We start from the raw sequence: 20,206 nt of genomic DNA on the forward strand, positions 1-20,206 counted from the left end.
AGCGTCAGACGTCGTTTCGGCAAAAAGATTTATTGACCAGCCATACCCAGTCCCTCCATGTGGCGTAAACAAGCTACTGAACCAGTTGAATTTCTCAGGCTAAAATACATAGAAAAATCTTAAAGCACGACTTACACACAATCTACAGACATGGTAGCGTCGGATTGTACATAACTCTCTTACGCGAAAGCTCAAAGGAACGTTTCACCGTCATAGATCAGCCATGGTGTCCTCCATATGCGTGTGCCGGCGCGTGAGTATTTCTGGGGTCACGGAGCGGCGCGCCCGGTTCGTTGCAACAACACCATCCAGATGGCGCTCGGCTCCGCTGCAAGAGGCCGCGTTCCTAGCAGAAAGCTCGCCTTCGTGCATAGCGTTTGCGGCCAGCGTCTGCCTGTAAACATCACAGTTACTTACGTACGCTCGAGTTGTCGGAAAGCGTGAGAAGCACTCAGGGATCTTTGAATGCTATCGCGTTCCACTCCTAAAGCTTGAGCGTCCTTCATCTTTTATGTACTAAGTACGCGCTTCTGTAGCTTAGTGGCTATGGCATCCTGCTATTTAGCTCAAGGTCGCTGGTTCGGTTGCCGGCCGCGGCGGCCGATGGGGGCGAAATGCGCCCAGTAGATCGATCGTGCACTCAAGTCTTAGGTGGCCGTTAAAGAACCCCACGATCACAATTAATCATCAAACCCCACCCTACACCGTGCCTCATAATTATATCGTCGTTTGCCACGTAATACGACAAAATTTAATTATTAAATTTCATGCATAACTAGAAGGCCGAGTGCGAGTTTATGCGAATCTATAGTTGGACGCTGGATAACATTCGTCTCGATATGAAGCATGCCACCTGCAACTGCTTTTCGTTATGTTGAAGATAGCGTTAAAACCAACCTCCTTGGTTGAAGCCAAGCTACGAGTATCTAGGCTCAGCGAGAGCTTCATCGAAAACATCTTAATCATTGTCTTAAGAAGCATGCGATACACGATAACCATAAGTTCTGCTTCAGCCATCCCGCAGATCGCCACACAATGGCAGCTTCGCGACGTAGATGTTCGCGAGGCGCAAATATCACACCGGGCTAGATACTCGACAAGCATTTATCTTCTCCTCTCAGTTATATTTGTTATTCAAAGGGAGAGCATCATATGCCACACCACGCAAAAATTCGGTGTCGTCGTCGTCGGCGTGACCCAGCGATGGTACCAAAAATTGCCGATGGCGCGAAGACAAAAAACACGTCAGAAATGGTCGGATGGACGTTACATCTGTCAGGGAGGTTCCTGTAAACAAAGTAAATTAATGGACTCGAAAAGAATTCGGTACAATTCGGTCTGGGTGGGAATCGAATCTCGGCCTCCGCCACGGGGTGCGAGACGAGCACGCTTCCCCAACTCCAAGGCGGCTCCACGGTTCTCGCTGACTAAAGGTGTGGCCTAGTGCGTGCGTCATTGGGCACGTGACGGTGAAGCCAATGCGGGGGCGAGGTGGCGCCACGTCATGAGTGTGTAAAATGAGGGGGCTGCTTCCGGCGCCTCACTTGCTTTTCGGATTTCATCGGTGCTGCGTCTGCTGCGATGCACTCTGAAACGTCTACTTCAGCGGAATCTGAGAAACGTGGTCGCCCACGGAAGTACGCCACAGAAGATGAAGCAAGGGAACATGAGACAATAAATATACGAGCGATCACGACAGACCTACGATAAGACATAGATGATCGTATAACTTGAAATAAAACTCATCGTATTGCAGCAAAATGGTCCGAATGTTTCCGTCTGTTGCCAACATATACGCAAACACACACACGGAATCAGCAGAAAGAACTTTACTGCACATTGAAAATATGAGTCAACGACATTTCACCAAAGATACTATAATGCTTTCGCATCCTGACACGTAAGTAGGATTGTCTGCCGTTCTTTTTACATGCAGCGGTTGAACTTCGCAGCACGACACTTTTAGACCTTACAACCAGCCCAACTTTTGGTCTGCTGTGTAGGTGTTGCGTAAAGGTCAGCGAAGAGAGAGAGAGAGAGAGAGTATGCTTTGTTTAACCAAAACAATTTACGAAGTGGTCTTGACAATACTACAGATAATTATATATATATATATATATATATATATATATATATATATATATATATATATATATATATATATATATATCGAATTATAGAAGTATACAAGAATTACAAACGTCGGTGGTAGATAATGAACAAGTTACTTACGAAGACCTGTTCCTACTAATAAAAATTTGTTTGACAGTAATAAGCGCTCACGTTTGAAGATTTGAAAAAGGCCCTGGTAAAAGTGCAGTCTTAAGCGACAATATATGTTTACCTAACACTGCCCAGCGCCTTGAATTTGTAGATTAGCTGCCGCCTTCGCAGGGCATGAGGTCCAACAAGGTCCGTCGATGATGAAAGGCTTGCACAATATATTCACAGAAAGTGATTCACCAAGGTGAAAGCGAAGGACATTGATTCCACTCTTCATGGCAATTTAATAACGAGAAATGGAGCGTAGAGAGCACAGCCGGATTCGCTTGACATACCGCTACGAATTTTAGCGGATCCAGATTTCACGGATACACCCGAATGAGCTAAAATTTAAGACTCACCCTGAAAATCATTTCTTCATTCTTTGAGGTCATGCTGCGCCCCTCTTCCCTTCCCTTTACAACGAAGTAATAAAAAAGGATTTCAGCAGTAACTTAACTTGGAATGAAACAGGTACATCCGCCCTTATCTGTAGCAGCAGCTTTTCTTCTTCCATTTTTTTTACTTCCCACCCGACTTTTGCACGCAGCGTGTCATGGCTCATGAAAGCAATTCACGCGGAACGCACTTAGCAGCAGTGTTTAATGAATTAAACGAGTGCTGGAGTCGGACGCCCCAAAAATGCACAGTGGGTTACGGGGTTCGCCGTAATCGGGAATAATTTCCTTTGACGTGCACCGAAATCTGAGCACACCAGCACTTTTGAATTTCGCCCCCATCAAAATGCGGCCGCGAACAGAACCCGGGACCTTATGCTTAGCAAAGCCACCGCGGCACGTTCTCATTAAGAGAACGAAGAACTAAGTCTTTCCCACAGCCAGAATGCGGGGGAATTAATTGTGTGGTGATAGAGCCAGACAGGTATCTGGGCGCCATCCCAACGACGGGCAGCTAAAGCCCCTTCGCCCACCTCCAATTTTCTTTCACTACCCACAGCTACCGAGCCCTTCTAAGACCCACGACGACCGGGGTTATCATTGAAAAAGAATGGAAAAACTGTACTTTGCACATTTACGCGCGCGCACGCACGCACGCATTGAAAGCAATTATCAGATTGAAACTTGCTGTAGGAACAAACGTAGATCGTCCTTCTAATTTTTGTTTAAAGGGCGTATATACTCCATATTCACGCTGCAAATACTTGCGAAATTAACGCGAGAGAATCTTTATCCGGGCTGCTGGGGAGGCTAAGTGAAGGGGGCGTTTGGTGTCGAGCTGGGGGGTTTATCACGTGTACATACGAGAACTAGCAAACGACCGCCTTTACTCGGCTTTTGGGAGGGGATCAAAAATCGGCTAGCGGGGGGACGTTGTTATATCAGCTGAAGTGAAGCAGCGGCCAAGGCTTCTTGGCCCTGATAATGAGTTTCCAAGTACGTTTTCCTCCAGCGCGATCACATATTGATTGAAGAAATGCTTACTCGATTAATCACCGGCTCCTAAGGCGACACGTAAAGCCATTAACTCGTGAGTCCATTCACTCAGCGGTGCGCTTTTTTCTAAGAACGGCATGTATTCAATGTCCTAGAACATAAGGAATTATTGATAGCGGCGTTCCTGGAAAATATCTTGCTCACCCCCCTTTCTCGCTGCAGCTATTGCTTCTCACTGTAGTGGTTTCTCATTTCTTGTTTAGTTTTTGCTGCGCTAATACAAGAATTTGGGCTAGTTAGTTTTGCATGGTGGCTACGTCACAGCGCATTAGACAAGAGACGACCGGAGAAACAGGGCACACAGAGTGCTGACTTAATTTCAACTGTTTTATTGGCACGGAACACGCATGCTTATAGGCACGTATGGTACAGGACGGAGCACGTAAGCAATGAAACCTTAAAGGCTTAACGCATGCGCTGAAAATATTTTTTTTTGTTGATTAATGCAATGGAAGGAGTGCTCACACATTGCTCTCCTGCTGGGCCTACAAAATCTGCTCAAATGATCTCTCTCGCAAGTGAACCTTTCGCCTTACCCCTAATGCTAGACTTGTCAAGCAAGGGAACACAACCACATCGTGTGTAAAGGCAGCATACGTTTCCTTGCATATGATTTCCAAGGTTATTCCCGTTCTAAGCTAACCCTGTGCTCACACACCTTCCCGTCTGACCCACATATACCTTCACACAAGATAAAAGAAAATGATCAGCAACAGGTTCCGAGCAGGAAACAAAATGCTTTTTGTGTTTTGATTGCGCACTGTACTGATAATATAATATTTGGGGTTTTACGTGCCAAAACCACTTTCTGATTATGAGGCACGCCGTAGTGGAGGACTCCGGAAATTTTGACCACCTGGGGTTCTTTAGCGTGCGCCTAAATCTAAGCACACGGGTGTTTTCGCATTTCGCCCCCATCGAAATGCGGCCGCCGTGGCCGGGATTCGATCCCGCGACCTCGTGCTCAGCAGCCCAACACCATAGCCACTGAGCAACCACGGCGGGTCACTGTACTGATAATGCGCGTTTTTAGTTACCTACACTGTAAAGACGTTGTTTGGGATATTATCGGCCTTAGTGAGAGTATAAGAACTGTTGAGGGTTATAGATTGCTAAATAACGGCCATGTCCTCTGCTATAGAGGTCTCCCGGATAAGAAGCAATGCGGGGCAGGATTCCTAATCCATAAGATCACAACGGGCAACATTGACAAATTCTACAGCGTTAATGAGAGGGTAGCAGTAGTCGTAATCAAGCTAAATAAAAGGTATAGATTAAAGGTAATACAAGCCTACGCTCCAACATCCAGTCACGATGATGAGGAAGTAGATTAGTTTTATGAAGATGTTGAATTAGTGATGAAAAAAGTAGGAACTCGGTATACAGTAGTAATGGGCGACTTCAGTGCAAAAGTCGGGAAAAAGAAGGCGGGTGAACAGGCAATTGGCAACCATGGCGTCGACTCTAGAAACGCTAGAGGAGAGATTCCGGTAAAATGCGCAGAAAGAAATATGCTGAGAATAATGAACACTTCTTTTTCAGGAAACGTAGCAACAGAAAGTGTACCTGGAAAAACATTAATGGTGAAACAAGAAATGAAATTGATTTCATACTTTCTGCCGATTCCAGCATAGTGCAGGATGTAGAACTGATAGGTAGGGTAAAGTGCAGTGATCATAGGTTAGTGAGGGCTAGGATTCACCTCAATTTGAACAGAGAAAGAGTAAAATTCGGCAAGGAGAAACAGGTCAACTTAGAGGCAGTAAGGGTAAAAGCAGACAAATTTAGGCTGGTACTTGCAAACAAATATACAGCCTTAGAACAGAGAGATGATGATGATTACATAGAGGTAATGAATGAAACCGTAACGAGGCTGGCTTCAGAAGCAGCAATTGAAGTGGGAGGCAAGGTACCAAGGCAACCAGTAGGCAAGCTTTCCCAAGTAACAAAGGACCTAATGAAGAGACGACAAAGAATGAAAGTGTCCAACTCAAGAGATAAGATAGAATTCACGGAACTGTCCAAATTGATCAACAAGGTGAAAATAAGTGATATTCGAAATGATAACGTGAGAAAGACTGAAGAAGCCGTAAAAAATGAACGCAGCCTGAAATCAGTGAGAAAGAAACTTGGTATAGGACAAACCAAGATGTATGCACTGAAAGATAAGCAGGGTAATATCAGCAGCAATCTCGAAGGTATAATAAATGCAGCGGAAGAATTCTAAACTGACCTGTACAGTACACAGAGGACTCAGGAGTACTCCATTAGAAGCATTATAGAGCAGGATACAGAAACTCCTCCTATAACTAGCAATGAGGTCAAAACGGCCTTGCAAGACATAAAACGGGGAAAAACGTCAGGAGAAGATGTAGTAACAGTCGATTTAATCAAAGATGGAGGACACATAATACTAGAAAAACTGGCGGCTCTCTATACGAAGTGTCTATTGACTGCAAGGGTCCCAGAAAATTGGAAGAATGCAAACATTATACTAATCCACAAAAACGGAGACGTTAAAAAATTGAAGAATTATAGGCCCATTAGCTTACTCCCAGTATTATACAAAATATTTACCAAAATAATCTATAACAAAATAAAGGCAACACTGGACTTTAGTCAACCAAGGGAACAGGCTGGCTTCAGGAAGGTATACTGTACAATGGATCACATCCATGTCATTAATCAGGCCATGGAGAAATCCGCAGAGTACAATAAGCCTCTCTATATGGCTTTCATAGATTACGAAAAAGCGTTTGATTCAGTAGAGGTACCAGCAGTCATAGAGACATTGTGTAATCAAGGAGTACAGACCGCTCACGTAAATACCCTGGAAAATATCTGCAGACATTCCACAGCTACCTGAATTCTACACAAGAAAAGTAGGAAGATACCTATATAGAAAGGGGTATGACAAGGACACACAATCTCTCCAATGCTATTCACTGCGTGCTTGCAAGAAGTATTCAAGCTATTAAACTGGGAAGGCTTAGGAGTAAGGATTGACGGCGAATATCTCAGTAACTTTCGGTTTGCAGATGACATTGTTCTATTCAGTAACACTGCAGACAAGTTACAACAAATGATTCAGGACCTTAACAGAGAGAATGTAAGAGCGAGGTTGAAGATTAATATGCAGAAGACAAAGATAATGATGAATATCCGGGCAAGGGAACAAGAGTTCAGGATCGAAACTCAGCCTCTAGAGTCTGTGAAGGAGTACCTTTACCTAGGTCAACTAATCACAGGGAACCTTGACCATGAGAAGGGAAATCACAGAAGAATAAAAATGGGTTGGATCGCATACGGCAAACATCGTGAGCTCCTGACTGGAAGCTTACCGTTATCATATAAAAGGAAGGTATACAATGGGTGCATATTACCGGTGCTGACATATGGGGCAGAGACTTGGCGATTGACAAAGAAGCTTGAGAGCAAGTTAAGGACCGCGCAAAGAGCGATGGAACGAAGAATGCTAGGCATAACTTTAAGAGATAGAAAGAGAGCAGTTTGGATCAGAGAATAAACGGGTATCGACGATATTCTAATTGACATTAAGAGAAAAAAAATGCCGCTGGGCAGGTCATGTAATACGCAGATTAGATAACCATTGGACCATTAGGGGGACACAATGGGTACCAAGAGAAGGGAAGCGCAGTAGAGGACGGCAGAAGAATAGGTGGAGCGACGAAATGAGGAAATTTGCGGGTGCAATTTGGAATCGGTTGGCGGCAGGACAGGGGTAATTGGAGATCGCAGGGAGAGGCCTTAGTCCTGGAGGGGACATAAAATAGGCTGATGATGATGACTGTTAAAAATACGCCGTTGCCTTTACTGAACTTTTCCCAGCAGGACCGGCTGTCAACTACTTCCCGTAAGGAATACATACATCCAAAATTTAATTCCACAACACCGCAATATGCCCTCATTTTTGTAGCAATTGCCCGTGAAGAACTGAACTGTTTTTTCTCTCGCCTTCGCTATCCTCCTCGTGGGCGCTCTCTCCTCTTCGCCGCATGCTTCCCCTCGTGGACGCTACGTCAGTGCCGAACCTCGCGCTGGCACTCCTGTTTCATAACACCATCAATTTCCGCTTACCGGGACTCCGCGCTTTCCGACTACACACTGTTACCAACGCACACAGAGTGCAAATCACTCTAGAAAATGTGAAACAGGTTAACTGCGTATAACAGGAAAGGGAGATGACGAGGAAGAGTGATCGTGCGACTGCGTGGGAAAGGTATGCTGGCAGTTAGACTGGAACTGATATCCCCTGTATATGGACTAATCGACAGCTTTTAACCTTGTGACTTCGAGGGCATGGCCCTCTTGGAGTCACGACGTGTGAAGAAAAATCGCCAAAGCACGGAGGGGGCTACGCGATTCTTCGTTGAATTATCAGGGGTGACTTAGAGGCTACCTAAAGTGCCATCTACAAAAAATACGAGAAACACTTTGAATCATCAGACGACAGGCCTGAGAGATTATGGCGGGAAATCAATTCACTTGATGGCGGCAACGGTAGCAAGAAGCCAGTACATTGGATCGCGAGTATGAAGGCGATGATTTAGCCAATGGAGTTAATAATTTTTTTACTCAAAATATCTCTTACTGCAGAGATGTGACTAATGTTCGCATTGATAAATGTCCGTCCACTCTTTTCTTGAGCCAGTATGCGAAAACGAAGTAATTACAACATTCTCCATTTTATCTGCGGTGCTCATAATCTAGAGATAAGATTAGTTAAATACGTTATCTACTTGATCGCTTCTTCCCTTGAACGCATATATAGTCATTGTGTACAAACACATATTTCTCTCAGACAGGCAGTTTGCAGTTGTTTACATGGAAGCAGAATTGATTTCAGGAACTATAGATCTATCAGTATGCTGCCAGTTTCTTCAAAAGTGCTAGAAAACTACTTAAAAGGATAATTTTTTTGAGCGAACATAATATTAATAGTGACTGCCAGTGCGGCTTTAGGAGAAATCGCTCAACACAGCTCGCACTTCTGCACCAAAAGGAATATCCTAGGGATTTTTGAAAACAGGAATGTAGTGTTGGGGATTTGCCTCGATGTTCAAAGGCGTCTGAGAAAACAAGTCATGACATAATTAAAAACAAAGTCACCGCCCCAGCACTCCGTACAGACGGTTAAACAGCGAAGCTGAAACGTGCGGTACCGATGTTTGTCACTGGGTTAATCCTGACGGTTCATTAAACGACGGCTTGGTAGGGTGCCGTATCCTCGGTACGCAGTTGCTGCTTGCGCTCGGCTGGACGAGCCTGTTCCTGTGCCCGGGCTGCAGCATCGCTCGTTCCCGGTTCTGCTCGCGGTGTTGCTGATCGAAAGCTGCGGCGCGTGGCCTACTCATTTCGGAGCCGGAGAGAAACTACTGCGCTCGCGCTCGGCTGCGACGAAGAGCAACAACGTCACTACTGGCGCAGCCAATCGCGCTCCTCTTTCTCACTCTCTCTCTCTCTCTCTTTTCACGCATGCGCATGAGGTTGCCCCGAAAGAGTTTTCGGCGTACAGGCGACAGACGGATGGACGAATCGGCTAGCCATATGCAGCTTCGCTGTAAAAATAGAATGTTATAAAATAAGAGGTCATGCATTGCAACCAGTGAGACCATACATTTTTTCTCGAAGACAGTATGTTTCAGGGGATAGCAAGCTGCGAATTGTGGCGTACCGCAAGGCAGCATACTCGGACAGTTGCTTTTTCATATGTGCGATAATGATCTGGTCGCTATTGATAATAATGCTTTTTCATAACATATGCGGCCAATATCACTGTATTTGTTCACGGTTATAGCTTTAATATCTTGCAGCTAGGCAAATAATTTTCTCAAAGACAAGAAACATGGTTCGATACAAATGAGTTGCACATTAACTCTAAGAAATCTAAGACAGTGTGTTTTCATCAAAGGAAGAAGCATATACTACGTAACTGTCAGCTTATCGCTTAAGAGATAACTTATAGAAACTATATATACAGCTTTTTTTATCCCTTAAGTGTTTATTTTTAGAGCCTATGTTGTGGGACAGGCGTATATATCATATCACCATGAAAGCTTCTCTAGTTGCATGTTCATTAACGCGGCACAGTTATGGCCTCTCACGTAAGATAAAGCTGTCGTTATATAACGTTTTCTTTTTCTTATCTAAATTACTGTTCATTAGTGCGGGTGGCAACTACCATTGCAAACATAAAACGAATTGCTGTCCTAAAAATTTATGAGTGCAAGGTTATGAGTGTAAAATGTATGATGTTCCCTGCTGTTGCCTAGAGTAAAAAGGTGAGAGATCCACGTCAAGCGTTTTTCACTTCTTAATCTCACCCCTTCCATCAACCTTTAATGGTAAGAAAATCAATCAATCAATCAATCAATCAATCAATCAATCAATCAATCAATCAATCAATCAATCAATCAATCAATCAATCAATCAATCAATCAATCAATTTATTTATTTATTTATTTGGTGGGCCCAGGAACAACACTGAGGTCTGGGTACTGGTGCACCGAAAAAAAAAACAAGAAAGGTAAAAATGCGAAACAATTATGACTGAAGATTGTGTGATAAAAATAGAATGAGAAAACATAAACGAATAAGAGCAGGCTAAACAGCTACATAATGAAAAACAATAAAGCAATAACACATTGTGAGATGGATAACATGTACGGACAGAGAGAAAAGCTATGAGAAGATAGCAGAGAGTGCAACTAGAGAGAAGGCTCAAGAGGTAGTGCGAAGCTTGGAATGGAAATAAGACAACACGAGTTGAACAATATCAAGATGGAGAAAGTGACAGCAGGCAGTTTTAGTTTCTCGTACGTAGACGCACCACGTACGTGAAGGGCCTGCGGGATCGAAATGCGCATGCGCCGAACATAGGGAGCCCCGTCGCGTCTCATGTGCGCACGTGAAATCAGCGCCCTTTAGTTGCGCACCCCAGGTACGTGACGGGCTCTACGAGCTACCAGGCCGAGAACGCAGCATAGGCAGCACGGACATGGAGTTCGCGATGTGCGAGAATCGCGCGTTGGCTCCAATTCCGCTCGTCTTGAACGAACTTGGCTGGAGTAGCATTCAAGTCTGCTGACGGAGGGCGCCAGTAGACATGCAGAAGCAACGATATATACAATTGCGAGCCCTCCACCACAGACTGTTGAGCACGCGAAACCATAGAGCTTCGTACAATGATTATTGTAGGAAACTCTGTGCGCGAAACTCTAGGCGTAACACGCATGCGGTGCGTATATAGCTCACGTAGCGCTCTCACATTTGCCTCCGCAAAGCTTCTGCGTACGTGAAACTGAAACTGTTTAGTTATATATACTTTGCATTCTATGGAGAAGCTACTTTTGGCAAGGAAAATCTTCAGTGCGCTAGACGTTGAAGGAAGGAAGAAGGCGACACGCTAACAACCAAGTGTATTACTCAGGTGGCGGGAATATAAGTGCAATCGGAGAAACAGAGGAGAAGGGGAGAAAAGAGGGGAATGGAGGGCAGATAAAGCCAACCCTTTTTCACAGATAAAATAACGGCGTAGGCGCCTGCCGCAGAACACGCATCATCTCGATCAAAATATACTCATTATCCAGTGAGTTAATAGACAGCGCACTCACACATTTCTTTTCTTCTTCTCCGCAAATAGGAAAGGCTTCATGAATTTCTGGTGGCCTTCTGTGACTGTATTGGGCCACCAACTTGGAAATCGTCAAAACTACACAGGGTGCTTTTCTTAAGCTGCACCAACTTTTTTAAAGATTGGCTATAGGCAGATAGCACAATTGTAACCATTTATCTAAATTACTCGACGAGGCGCTCATTACTTCTATGAGAAATCGAAACGTTAAATTGAATAATTAATGTGATTGCGCTAATTAACTTTTTAATTAATTATTTTATGTCATGTATTTCAATCTATGAATAATAGCCGCTGAGTTCGCACGGCGGATCTCCTTGGAACGAATTCTGTGGACAGCACCAGTTCCAACATACGAATTTTCAACGTGCCCGTCGAAAAGCATTGGTGTTTCAGTGCATAAAACAGGCGGCTTCTTAAAACAGTAAGCAAGTGTGCGACCAGAAGAAAGATGCCGCGGAGAGGAGTTGGCGGCATTACTTGCGCGTCTGGATGGTCCTATGTCATATACTGCGTCATCACTGCCGTCATAGCCGTAGTATTCTTCATTAGCGATTAATTTGTTATACGGCAGTTTGAAAGGGCAGTTAAGTGCTTCGGTATAATCGGTTTGTTTTTCACTAACACGACGAGTGTCGGCTGAAGAATCCTGCCGCATGACCACCCTGCTTGCTTTGAGCGTGTGAAGCTTGGAAAAAACCGTTTCTTTTCTTTTGTAGGCAGAAAAATTTATTATAATTGGTCGAACTTTGTTAGCGGAAGATTTCCCAATTCTATGCGCGCGCGTAATGTTATCGCCAGATAAGGTTAGTTCAAGAGACTGGCGGATTAAACGTAAAACATTTTCTTGTGTTTGCTGTGCCGTTCCAGAAGCGTTATCAACGATTCCAAAATATACTAGATTGTCCCTCCGAAAGCGACCTTCTGATTCATCAAGACGCGCGCATAGCCGGAGCGCCTCGCTTTGCACTTGCTGAGTTAGTTGACGCGTTGTTGTTAGTTCACACTGTACATTATCCAAATTAGATGTCCGCTTTTCGACAGTTTCTAGCCGCGTAACTATGGCAGAAATAGCTTCAATGCGAATAGAACGCTCACGCATGTCTTTCTTCAGCTTGTGCATCTCAGTAAGCTGATCATCCTTGGGACCCGGATTCCGCTCAACATCACCGCATATTAACAGCAGCAATTCACGCAAAGGAACTAATAAGGCTTCTGGGCATGGAAGCACCACGATACAATGGTTGTCAGACCGAAAGGTCATATAGGGTTGTTTGTTGAAATAATTAACCTGCGAAACGTAGGGGAGCATGAATGAGCACACGCTTCGGCCGATGCTTCCGTTCCCACTGCATGCGGCATGTGCGCCTCATGGTTTTAACGGGCCCGTTGGTGTGGCTGTCGTCACGGTCGATGCCGATTTGACTGCGGCGCTTTCAAGTCCGTTTCTTTTGATAAGCCAGCAGTGACGAAGAAAACGGCCGGGCATCGGTGGCTGGGTTTAATCGAAGTAGGTGCGGTTCCCAGACACTGGCGCGTCGTGGTAAGAATCCACGCTAAGCTGTAGCAAGGTACCGGCCCTGGCTGCACACAAGGGCTCGATGAGAAACTGCAAAACGTAGGGGAGCATGAATGAGTACATGCTTGGGCCGATGCTTCCAGGCCCACTGCATGCCCGCAAAAGAAATGTGCGAGTGCGCCGCCTACAAGAATGGTATCTTCCGAGATGACGCGTGTTCTTGGACATGTGCCTACGAAGTTACTTCATCAGTGAAAAATGGATTTTATCTGCCCTCCATTCCACTCTTCCTCCCCCTTATACTCTCCTATTTTACTTGTATTCCCGACATCTGAGCAAAAAGCTTCGGGCGGAATTCACTGAGCGAACTCACGAACAAATTTTGGCGCAAGAAAAGTCTTACAGAAGATGCATAATCACAAAGCTAAAAGTGTTCGTAAGATCAGCAAGCTTGCGATGTCCGCCGCTGCAAAGACGAGCGCTGCAGTCGAAAAAAGGCGTATATGCAATGGTAGAACAGGCGCGAACTTGAATACTTGCGCCAATAGTAAGCGTAAATCGATTCACAAAACTTAAACAGCCGTTGCAGCTGCCGAAGTAAGAAGGGGTTTCTACGATTGGGAGGTAGCGGCATAATTATGCTCGTAAGACTGCTTAGTCGCGTCAGCTCCAGCGGCGCTCGAGCCGAAGCGGCTAAGAGTTGCGGCTGATTGGCCATGTGCCACAACTGACAGCCGAAGATGGCGCCTGCTTATACCTTTGTGGTGTGCTTTGATTTGTCTTCTCAAAGTGCATTGAGCACTTTTAATGCATAATTGTATTGGGCGTGCACTGCTGGGGAAGGCAGTAACAATAATGCTGTGCTGCGAACTCCTGCTTAATGTCTGACAGGCTATGTCTTTTTTATGCGCGTAATGACCGGACGTTCCATACTCGTCATGACACCCTATTGTGTGGTAGCAAATAGAAGTGTAGTGCCCGTCCTTGTCAACAGTCAAGTTTGTCAATGATGTGTCTTGAGTACTTTTATCATTTATTTTTTCTAGTTCGAGCTTTCTCTCGCTCATAGTGCTGCGGATGATCTTTTCCCAACGCTTTCGAAGATGTAATTAGTGGCTATGGTGTTGGGCTGCTGAGCACGAGGTCGCGGGATCAAATTCCGGCCACGGCGGACGCATTTCGATGGGGGCGAAATGGGAAAACACCCGTGTACTTAGATTTAGGTGCACGTTAAAGAACCGAGGTGGGCAAAATTTCTGGAGTCCTTCACTACGCTGTGGCTCATAATCAAATCATGGTTTTGGCACGTAAAACACGTAATTTAATTAAAAATGTAAGAACTGTGCATGTATTTAGCGGTATAAGTTCATATAAAAATTAAATTATGGGGTTTTACGTGCCACAACAACGATCTGATTACGAGGCACGCCGTAGTGGGGGACTCCCTAAGAATTTCGACCAACTGGGGTTCTTTAACGTGCACCTAAATCTAAGTACACGGGTGCTTTAGTATCTCGCTCCCATCGAAATGCGGCTGCCGTGGCCGGGATTTAATCCCGTGACCTCGTGCGGAAGTACATATTGTATGGATTGTACTGAAGGACTGAACGAACTCACATTATTTATTATTTGTTTTGAACACATATACACATATATACAGTTAACAGGAAAGGGAAGGCGAGGAGCAGGCTGGCAACTGCCACCGGAAGGGGCACAACGCCTGCCTACTCTTCTGAAGGGAGGTGACAGCAACACAGAAATGGAAGATAGGAAGGAAGGGAGGAAAGAGGAAAGGAAGAGCAACAGGACAAATCTAAAGACTAAAGTAGAACACAGTACACTAGCACGTTGTTCCGCCGAGTTTCGACTCTGCAGCCGGAATTAAAGTGACGCCGCATCGAACAGCCTCCACAATTATCTATCACATCCATGGCTAGTTTGCTACGCGGCTAATTGTGCGCTCCACGATGAGACGCCAAGTATAGCTGCACGCAATCACCGTTTCGCTGGTAGTCGGTTCACAATATACACTACAAGGTGTTTGAACCCGCCACTTCCCATCTTCGAAGGAAGAAGCGTTAGGACACAGTACAGATCACACACAGTAGGGCCGGTCACTGAAGGTCACGCTACTACAGAATGTTGAACGTTCACGCTACAAACGTGAACTTAAGTTAGTTAGCTCTAGAAAGGTTAGTAGGGCGCGATGGGCCTGATCACGTTTAGATGCACAACCACTGGGGTATAAGCATTCCTCGAGTGTCGCACACCGCAGGCCAAGGAGGTGATAGTTTCTCACTAGCGACATGCGCTGCGCACTGAAAGCGGGACACTCAAATATAAGGTGCTGAAGTGTCTCGTAGCAGCCACAAGACGCACAGAATGGACTTGCCACACGCCCTTGTCTGTATAAACGTTCGTGCACGTTCACGCAACCAACCCTCAGCTTGAGCAGTTGTGCTCTAGCACGACGAGGCAAGCCTCGACCACGAACACGGGGCGGGAACGTTCCATTTGCGACACGCTGATCTGGATGCTGCTTAAGTAGGTGGCGACGTATCAGGAGACGAGCGTCATCAAGCTTGCACAGAATTTCTGGGCAGTCACAGTTGTTATGAGCGCAACTTGAAGCGAGCCGATCAGCTTCTTCATTTCCGGCGATTCCTACGTGTGAAGGTATCCATTGAGCGACGACAGATACCTCACGTGATGCAATTTTGCTCGCAAATCAGGCTCACTGCGTTGTAACCTGCTAAGGGCAGCACGGGAGTCCGTAAAGATGACAACTTTCGATGTAGTTAACTCCTCTTGCACGTATTTCAATACAACATTAATCGCTGCTAGTTCTGCAGTTGTTGACGAAGCTGGATGAGGTATTTGAAATATACGTCGTACTTTAGTTGAAGGGCAGAAAAAAGCTGCAGAGGCGCCTTGACCGTCATTGTGTACAGATGCATCTGTGAAAACTTGAAGATAATCTGGAAACTTTTCGAACATGTGAGACTGAGCCAATTGGAATATTGCCGAAACAGCCATATCAGACTTTTTGTGCATGTCGGGGATTGTGAGGTAAATGGGAAGTACGTGTTTCGTGATACCTTTTGGAGGCGGAGACGTATCTGAAGCAGCATGTTCAGAAATGGTAGTGATATTCATAAATAAAGCCGCCATTTTTCCCATTCGAGATAACGGGCGGTTAATGGGACGATCAAGGAGCGATTGACCATTCGATGCGCGGTGCAGACGCTCAATATGATACAGAGCTCTCTGATCTGCTTGCAGCCTCAGGGGTAACTGATGCGCTTCAGTGAGTAATGCAATAGATTGCGCCTCACGAGGTAATCCAAGCATTAGTCGAAGGGCAACGCGATGATCTCGCTCCAGTTGGGACATCAAACTATGTGGTATGTTCAAAATTGGTAATGCGTACAGCATGCCTGAGAGTACAGATGACTGGTACACCTGAAGAGCCGTTGTTTGGTCGCAGCCAGCACCTCGAGCAGTCAAGGCGGCCACATACTTAAGGAGGGAGTGCGATTTGCGTCGTACAGATTTAACGGCAGGACGCCAAGAGATGCGATCATCCACAATTAACCCCAAATAACGGTGTTGTCGCACCCAGTTTATAGGCGTTTCGTCAAGATACAGTCGGCTCATCGTTCGACGAGCGCGTTGTTTAGGGTGATATGCTATTGCAGCCGACTTAGCAGGTGATATGAGCAGGCCAACTTCACCCAAATACTCCGAAGTTGCGTTGAGAGCTCTTTGTAAGCTTGCACGAAGCCGCGGACCAAGGTGCGAAGGGCCGCTTATCCACAGAGCAATGTCATCTGCGTAGACAGCTATGCTCGCAGGGAAATCAGTGTCCCGAGGCAAACGACTTGGAAGTGCGGCGAGTACGGTGTTAAACAAAAGCGGCGATAATACGCTGCCCTGTGGCACACCGCACTTCACATTTCGGTATTCACTAGTTACTCCTCCGACACGCACTTTCATACGGCGCTCCGATAGAAAATTATGCACAAATTGTAGCAGACGACCCGAAATTCCCGCGGTTGCAAGAGCGAAAATAATCGCCTTATGCGGAACTGAATCGAAAGCTTGCTGTATGTCTAGGAAGAGCATGTAGGCAGAGTGCTTGTTTTCTTTAGCAAATTCGAGTGCTGAGACAAGGTCTGATATGCTGTCCAGAGCCGAACGGCGGCGCCGAAAGCCACTCATGACATCAGGGAAAAAATTCAGCTCCTCTAGCCTGACATCTAAACGAAACAAGACCATTCGCTCCATTAACTTGATGACATTTGAAGTTAGGGATATTGGTCGGTAGGACTTTAGGTGCCTTGCAGGACGCCCGGGCTTTAAAATTGGTATTACCACGGACGATTTCCATTCAGCAGGGATTACACCGGCTCTCCATACTTCATTATACTCGTCCAATATACGGTCATGGAAACTCTTATCAACGTTCCGAAATGCTTGGTACGTCACACCATCTTCGCCTGGAGCAGTGCGGCGTTTGGAGAGGCTTAGCGCGTGTCGCAGCTCCTCAAGAGTGAAATCTGCCTCATCCATCTGGCAGGCTGGACCATAGGAAGCGGTTATGGTGCTGTGACTTGTCAAAGAACGAAGGTCGCTAATTGTGGTGTCACTGGATGCAGAAGAGACGAAAATGTCTGCGAATGCCTCCGCTATTACTTTTGGTGACTGGTCAGTCGCTATGCTCAATGCAGCCGTAGGATTCTTGCAGATTTGAGGAGTGCGGAGAGCCTTCAGTATGCGCCATACATTACCAAAACCACTTCCAGTGTGCAACGAACTACACAAAGCTTCCCAGCTCTTTCGACGAAGCTGTTTTGTATGCCGCCGTATGACTGCATCAATGCGATTGTATATAGTCCAGCCGGTGCGTCGTTTAGAGCGCTGTGCCCGTCTATAAGCGCGCCGTCGACATGCGCGGAGCCGCAAAAGCTTTAGATCGGGATTTGGTTTGCCGATACTCCGTCGTCGTTGTACTGTAGCTTTTCGTAAGCACTCACTCATAAGTTTAAATAGGCTGTCTTGAGATGGTGCCTCTGAGATCAGCTGTCGGAACTTGTCCCAGTTAGTCACTGTATAAACGACATCCTGGCGACCCACAGTATGTGTTGGTGTTAACCAAATGGGTAGGTGATCTGAGCCCCACGGGTCGGGTTCACATGACGAGGCTAAGCACACATCTCTCGTTGATATCGCAAGGTCTATAGTGGAATGCTCCTTTCCTCTACCTATAAATGTAGGTGAACCGTCATTCAGTAATTGGAGATCATTCTTGATAATGATCTCGTTAATCTCTGTCCCACGATTGTCTTGGGGACGGCTACACCATCGTGGATGGTGGGCATTAAAATCTCCGCATAACACAAACGATGCCCCACACCGAGACAATAAGCTCTCAAGTAGCGAGGTATCAGAAGAACGTGTAGGCCTGTTGTATATGCTTGCCACCGTCGTACACACACCTCTGAGGCTCACAGTAACAGCTACACACTCAAACTCATCGTCACAGATGCCGTCTGTGTCAATAACCGCGAAGTCCAAGTCAGCACGAACGTACACTGATGCTTTTGAAGCATTGCGCCTATGCGCCTCCTCCACGCACTGGAAAGAGCCACAAGCTGGTTCCGCGGATCGAGTGTTACTGTGGACACCCACGAAGCCTGGCAATCGATATTCGTCTTTCCTTACGTTAGTTTCCTGAAGCGCTATAACGTCTGGCGGAGTCTTCATAGCGATGAGTCGAAGGACTAAATCCGCGTGCCGCGGTCGCATCGACCTGACATTCCATTGCAGCACAAAGGGGCGAGGCTGCTGACAACTGATGGAATTGTTTCCGGTAAAACGTCTAGCGAAGGCCGTCGAGGACAGGAACGAGTGCCTCCAAAAGTTGCTCTGCTGCTGACGCTGCTGGTGTCTGGCGACCGGCGATTAGAGATCTGATGACGTTGACAAGCATCTTCAGAAGATTGACAAGTTGCACATCGTCGTGGGCTGATACCGGTTTAGGTAATGTGTTTGCGGTGCTTTCCACCGTGGTCGAAGTCTTTGTAGATACTTGTTCCGACGGTTTCGATGGAAGCGCTGGCCACGATGTGTCTGAGAGGCAGAAGTTCCGCCCCCCTACTTTCCGATGCGTTGTGTCTTTGTCACTCTTTGAACGCGCTGCCTTTCCAGTCGCTGGGGCAGCACTACGGCGACGGGAGCTTTCATCTCCTGCTGCCTTCTTTTTGGCTTTCTCTTTTAGTGCCTTTAGTTCATTCTTCAATGAGGGACATCCTTTATCTGTTGCCAAATGTTCACCATTACAGTTAGGGCACCGATATGCCTGACTTTCACAGGAATCTACATGGTGATTCCCACCGCATTTGGCACAGACCAAATCTCTGGTGCAAAAGCCCTGAACATGACCAATCTTAAAACATTTATGGCATTGCAAAGGCCGTGGTACGAAAGGTCGAACAGGATAGCGCACAAGTCCAGCCTTTATATGACTAGGCAGCTTTCCAGAGGCGAAAAGTATCTTCATACACTTTGATGAGCCTAGCCTTCGAACGCTAATTATTTTGCATGGTGGCGTGCAAACGATCATGTTCTTAAAAACGTCGTCTTTGAGATCCAAGTCCACATCAGATACGACACCAGCTGCTATATTTGTACCCTGTGGTGTGTAGGGACGCGTGTGGACCCCACAGATTTCAGACAAACCAAGTAGAGTTTGCACCATCTTGTCATCAGTTGTGTCAACCGCAATGACATTTTTCCAGGGGTTCACGCGAACCTCTTGGATTAGTCCAGGGGCAAGTTTGAAGAAGAAATCATTAAGTTTCTGTCGAGAGATAGCATTCAGGCTTACCATCGCGTCGACGGGAATGAAAGCTACTGTTGTAGTCTTGATGGTGTTGTATATGACAGTCCCTTCACTTGAGGACGATGCCGGTGACGTCCGTCGTGGGCGGCGGTGCTTGACAGGTATGAAAGCATCCGAATCTTCAGATCTTGAGTCAGAAAGCTCGGAATCAGTAGCGTCGGATCCTACTGCCGAACTGAGCCGCTTCCGAGCCGCGGGCGGTCTATGCTGACCGCCGGACGTGTCCAAGGCCATATCTTCCATGGCAAGCTCCGCGGGGAGGATCTCCCAGCAGAGTAGAAAACTTCAGGGTTCAGCACAAACGTCGTTGCCTGTTACTGATGCACGAAAATAAGGTAAATAGAGAAAAACTGCAGCCCCAGAAGAAAACCAGCAACCGAGCACAGTAACTTCGTCGTCGTCCGAACTCACAT

The sequence above is a fragment of the Dermacentor variabilis genome, unplaced genomic scaffold, assembly GCF_050947875.1.
Source record: "Dermacentor variabilis isolate Ectoservices unplaced genomic scaffold, ASM5094787v1 scaffold_12, whole genome shotgun sequence".
Taxonomy (NCBI): domain Eukaryota; kingdom Metazoa; phylum Arthropoda; class Arachnida; order Ixodida; family Ixodidae; genus Dermacentor; species Dermacentor variabilis.